Raw genomic sequence first — 6,056 nt, 5'->3', positions numbered from 1 at the left:
ATGGGCTAAACTCAGACCGGCTAAATCCAGTTCAGCAGCCGGCTTAGATAGTTTCATACAATCGGCAAGGCTGATGGAGACAGTGAAACAACACTTTCACTTACTGTGAGCTAAAATGACAATAGCTAAAAATATCTCCTTAGCTATACCTTCTCTTTGATGTTTTAGGAAATATTTCATAAGATTCAAAGTAATAGTTGAAACAGTGTTATAAATGGAGGAGTTATGCATAATTATACTAGAAGTTGCAGTTAGCTTTTAGCTGTTTAGATATAGACTCTATATGTTTATTGTTAGCAGATAAAACCACAGAAAACCTCAAATATTTTGGCAACTTTGCAAATGCTAGGATAAAAGTCTCGCCCAACCTAGTCACACACGAGCAAAACATTTTTCAAAAATACTGTCTGGTAGGTATTGACACCGTCAATCCTTGATATATGAATTTAATGTTCCAATATTTGCTTTGTATGCTGAAACATCCATTTGTTAGAGCAGACGAATTTATAAAAAGACAAAATATTTTGTTTAATTCATTTAGAGCCTAAAAGTAACCATAAACACTTCAAGTAATAACTTGAATTTTTAAGACTTCAGTTTGCAATAGCATCAATTTTATTGAATAATATTAAAATGACTGCATTCTATGAAACTGTAAAAGCAAAAATTGAAAAGCAACTTATATATTGGGACTAAGTGAATGAAGAGAAGTGTCTGATTTAAGATACATGAGCGGAGCTATAGGAATTACAATGCTCAGGTTTGGTAAAGGAGAGAGTGATAGAAATACAAAATTTACTCCAACCTATTATAGCTATAGTTTTAACTAACAAAGATTTATATATGCAATATTATTTTTATCTTTTATTTAACATTTTGCTAGTTTTTTTCATTTTTACTTAAAAATCAATGTTTGGACAGATTTCGGACATCATTTGTTAGAAACTTCGTCGTGAGTCAGAGGAAAATATTTGATTGAATTGTAGATTTTATGTCAAACTAGCAGTATGCAGCAGCGATCATAAACAAAGCTTTGACGGCACTAAAACAAACACTTGTAATATATTATTTGACTTTTTCTTATTAAAGCATGGTTAAAAGATATTATTAAAGTTATACTATTATATATATATGACATTATATATTATTATATACCGTAAAACCTCTAGTGGAACGCCATCATTATCTGAACACCACCCTATTTGACCAGCACCTTTATTTGACCGCCACTATAGGGGAAAAATTGAAAAATACATCGCCACCCTTTAATTAAACGCCACCTTTACTAAAACGTCACTTTGACATTTTTTGATCTTTATGAAACATAATCAAAAAAGGTCAGTTTAGCAAAAATAGTGAGGCTGATAGTATTAATGTCGCTTTGCTTAAAAGAGAGTTCAAAATATTGGTGACATTAGCATCACTCTATCCGTAAAAGGATAGAATTCACATTGGCGGGGGGAGCTGGCCGCCGTCGCACGGCGAGCTCGCGAGAGGCACCCGTACCGAACTGCGCTCGTTCGTCTCGGTTTGACACGAGGACTGAAGCGAGGACCGGGCGAAGACTCGCGCGCGCGGGTGGCGCTGCCTGCCGCCCCGAGCGAGTCGAACGCGAACTGAAAGCGTAGCCCCGACCACGCAAAGCACAACTCTGAGCGGTGGATCACTCGGCTCGCACGTCGATGAAGAGCGCAGCCAGCTGCGTTAGGCAATGTGAACTGCAGGACACATCGATCATCGGCATCTTGAACGCACATTGTGGCCTCGGGTCATCCCGAGGCCGCGCCCGTCTGAGGGTCGTCATTCGCCGACCATTGTCGCTCGAGCGCGCCTTGGTCGGCGCCGCTCGCGACGCCCTGGGACGCTGCCGACCACGCGTCGGCCTCGTCCTCAAGCGTACTACTGGTGCGCTCGCTCCCAAGGGGAGCATGCGCCCGGGCCCGGACGACGCGTGACCGCGCGGAGAGAGAAAGAGGTTTCGGCTTAGCGCGCGCGAACGGCGACGCTCGTCGGGCGCGCGAGGTTTCGTCGAGTCGGTTCTCAACGAGCCTGCGCGGCCGCGACGCGGCAATCGCCGTTGCCTCCGTCGCTCGCGCGGCTACGGAAAGACCGCGCGCTCCCTCTTTGTCGCGCCTCTCGCGCGCGCAACCGCGGTCGTCCGAACTCGCCTAGTACGACCTCAGATCGGACGCGACTACCCGCCGAACTTAAGCATATCAGTAAGCGGAGGAAAAGAAACTAACTAGGATTCCCTGAGTAGCGGCGAGCGAAAGGGGAGAAGCCCAGCGTCGAAGCCCGCGACCCCTCAGTCGCCGTGCAATGTGGCGTTTCGGCGGCGACTCGCGACTGTCGCTCCCGGCACGAGTATCTCTAAAAAGGTCTGCCCGAGCGGGTGTCAGCCCTTTACTCGCCGGACAAGCGTCGGACACCCGTCGTCGTCGCGGAGTCGGGTTGCTTGAGAGTGCAGCCCAAAGCGGGTGGTAAGCTCCATCTAAGGCTAAATACCTAGTGCGAGACCGATAGCGAACATGTACCGTGAGGAAAAGTTGCAAAGAACTTTGAAAAGAGAGTTCAAGAGTACGTGAAACCGTTCAGAGGCAAACGGATGGAACTGGGCGAGTTCGTCGTCGTCATTCAGCCGAGCGGCCGCTCTCTCTCGGGCGGTCCGATCGGTGCACTTGGCGGCGAAGCGCGACGACCGCCTGTCGAGTCGTCGGAAGCCTGGTGGCTAGGTGGCCGACCGAGGGGTTGACCGACTTGGCGGGCGAGGAGTGCCATGTCAGACACGTAATGACATGTTAGACATGTCATTACGCTGGTAATCCTGCCTAGTACGAGAGGAACCGCAGGCTCAGACAATTGGTTCATATGCTTGTTCGATCCGATCAATGGCGTGACGCTACCATCTGGCGGCTAATGGCTGAACGCCTCTAAGTCAGAAACCGTCCCAACGGAATATCGGTTATGATACTCCGCAGCGCGCCGCCGCCCCTGGGAGGCAGCGATAGTCGCGAATTTTTATCCTTTTCTATCGCGAAAAGGATCATGTTGTAGAACATGGCAATGCTTACACACATTTTTACTTTCAAATTTTATCAGCAGCTGCTGGCAAGAAATGACAAACGTTCAAAACAGCTAAGCCTGTATAACTTGGGAAAGAAATTGTAGAAACAGTTTGGAAAACAATGGACAACATTCCCATCGACTCAAGTTTAAAAAGAGGTGCCTTTTTAGCGATGAAGGAAGACATTTCAGAAAATGAGCAACTTTAATCTCTAGCTCCTGTTGCAGGTAAAAAGCTTTATACCACTAGTATGTGTTGTATTTAATGCTAAGCATACAAGGTGCTTCTAACAAGGAAGCTATAGTACACACATAAGTGGCCAAGTAAAACATACAAGGTACTTCATACAGTATAGCATTAGTACACACATATGTAGTCAAGTTAAACGTTCAAGATACTTCATACAGTAAAGCATTAGTACACACATATGTAGTCAAGTTAAACATACAAGGTGCTTCATACAGTATAGCATTAGTACACAAATAATATTCGTGTACTAATGCTATTTTACTTGACTACATATTATGTAGTCAAGTAAAATTAGACATTTGATGATCATTCACTCTGTCATTTTGTTACTTACATTGCATATTTACTGTGAATGCTTTATCCACTACTTTAGTGAGCATGGTATAGTAGTTTATCATAAGTACGATGAGTGTCTACAGGGTACCTAACTGGTTTACATTATTTCTCTTTTACATGTATTCTCATTAACCTGCTTAGTAGATTGTCTCTACCAGAGGGGAAGCAACTCTTCTGTTCAGTCTAACTATAGGTTATAATCTGAGGATATGTTTTAGATTGGTGTAGCATTTCTCTGATGCTGGTAAAAAACAAATGGAAGAGGTTGCTACGTAAATCAAAGAACTTGCTTTGGTGGTATGTTTTTTGCTGCTAGCTGTAGTAAAGATTGACAACTTCTGTGAATGACAGTGCTTTTTCCTGATTACCTGTTTTAAAACTCTATTTGAACGCCATGGTGATCTACTTTTCAACCTTTCCTTTATAGTAGTAGTGAAATAGAGGTAGCGTTGAAATGGAGACTGGCGTTGTATTTTTAAACACTTCCTCTGAATTTTGGAAGGTCAATTAAGCCCTTTTACAGGCGGAGCGGCAGTAACCCTTTTTGATCTAATAAATCTGCTAAATTATCACCAACTTGTCGTAGATCTCTAAATAAATATGGATTGAGAAGCAGAGATTTATCTCAACCAGTTCTATCTATTGTTTGCAATTAACCTGCGATGGTATTGTAGTCTGTGTCCTGCTCTGCAATTTGTTGAAGCTTTCAATTTTTTATTCCATTTTAAATTTGAAGGCATATTTTTATTTTATAACTATATTTAGGAATATTAAATAAAAGCTCATTGCACTTATTGATATGTTTGCTACAGTTTTCAACCAAAACTGATTTTTTATGTACCATAGTCAGTAGAGTGAAAGTCGAGTTGAAAAGTTTAAAAGTTTAAAAGATGCTATCAAATAATACGCTATAAATCTGCAAGTTTATAAGCAATATAATAATAGTCTGTCAAATGCTACAAATAATTATATAATCAAAAACAAGCGACATAAATTAACCATACTTATACTACATGCAAAAATAAAAGTTGACATTTTTAAAACAAAAATATTTGCATCATTTGCTGGCCAGTTGCATTCTGATTGTTGCTTTTGATGGCGCAAACATCTTCTTCTGGCTGTTCAATACCTTCCACAACGTCTTCTGACCTCAACTCTTCTTCTACACTGCTGAGCTAGTCAATATTAGCACCCAAACAATTTTTCAACAGAGCAAAAATTTTACGTGTTGCATATTTCCATAAAATTCAGTTGTCTTTCCATGAGAGTCAGTAAGCCTTTCCATGAAAGTCAGTTGTCTTTCTATGAGAGCCAGTTGTTTTTCTAGGAGAGCCAGTTGTATTTCCATGAAAGCAGTCATCTTTTCATGATAGCCATTAGTCTTTCCGTGAGAGCCAGTTGTATTTTCATTAGAGCCAGTTGTATTTCCATGAGAGCCAGTTGTCTTTCTGTGAGAGTCAGTAGTCTGAGCCACTCTATAAATTAAATTTATTATAAATACCTTTTCTTGTAGTTCAATTTAATTTAATTGGAACAAATTGACAACTGGTCAACTAGTTAGCTGCTCTGAACCCAGCATAACCAGTGCTTTCTTCTGGATAGTCAGTAATTATTTTGACTGTCAGATGGCAGATAGTATGTTAATACAAACTGGCCACTGGTTGAAGTTAGAAAGGAATGATAGTTGTAGTTACTTCAATTGGTCCGCTTGGTGATGTCTTTAAAAGTTGGCAAAATTAGGTTTCATCTCCTTACAGGCTCTCAATTTAATGGGGTGAGTTCTGGAGTGTGTCCGTTGGTGGTTACACTTGAGTCGCTAGTCTGTAAAATAGGGTATTCAGTATAGTTTAATAGTACTATGGCAGTCTCTAGTACTGTGAGAGATCGTCAGACGCGCCAGTGGTGCACAGAAAATAAACATGCACAATAGTTCTAAAATCATAGTGGGTGAATGATTGGAACATGTGGTAGCTTGGTGCATGGGAGGCTGAATTTTGCGAGATCGAATCCCATGCGATGCAGTCTTTTTTCCTAACCTCGAACAGATGGACAGATGGATGGATACGACTCTTATTATAGTAAAGGTTGACACAAGATTTACATGTATATGCTAATTTACCTTGTCGTACAGTTGTGACAATATACACACTCTCATTCATTAGAAAAACTGCAGTGGTAGAACCAATATTTTGCCATTTTCCTATAGGAAAGATGATGGTTAGGCACGCAATCTTTATGAAGTGACTTTCACTATAGCGGAACCAATTTTTATCCGTTCTCATAAATGTGAGAAGTCTCCGTGATTCAATTATTTACTAAGCATCTTAGCTACTCACTTAAGTGAAATCTTTGAATTCGTCAACAGTAAATGTAAGGGACCATAATAGAGCCTGTGTGTTAAAATGTA

At 41.3% G+C, this 6,056-nt stretch overlaps 1 non-coding gene across 1 annotated transcript; it reads left to right on the top strand.

The window, feature by feature from the left end:
• The first annotated feature begins 1,647 nt into the window (after window positions 1–1,647).
• Window positions 1,648–1,800, top strand: LOC137388976 (5.8S ribosomal RNA). The gene has a single exon (XR_010978065.1). It is a non-coding gene; the product is annotated as a 5.8S ribosomal RNA (ribosomal RNA).
• Window positions 1,801–6,056: the final 4,256 nt, after the last annotated feature.

The sequence above is a fragment of the Watersipora subatra genome, chromosome 2 (genome assembly GCF_963576615.1).
Source record: "Watersipora subatra chromosome 2, tzWatSuba1.1, whole genome shotgun sequence".
Taxonomy (NCBI): domain Eukaryota; kingdom Metazoa; phylum Bryozoa; class Gymnolaemata; order Cheilostomatida; family Watersiporidae; genus Watersipora; species Watersipora subatra.
The sequence above is the reverse complement of the archived record's forward strand: the minus strand, read 5'-3'. Positions and strand labels throughout refer to the sequence as shown.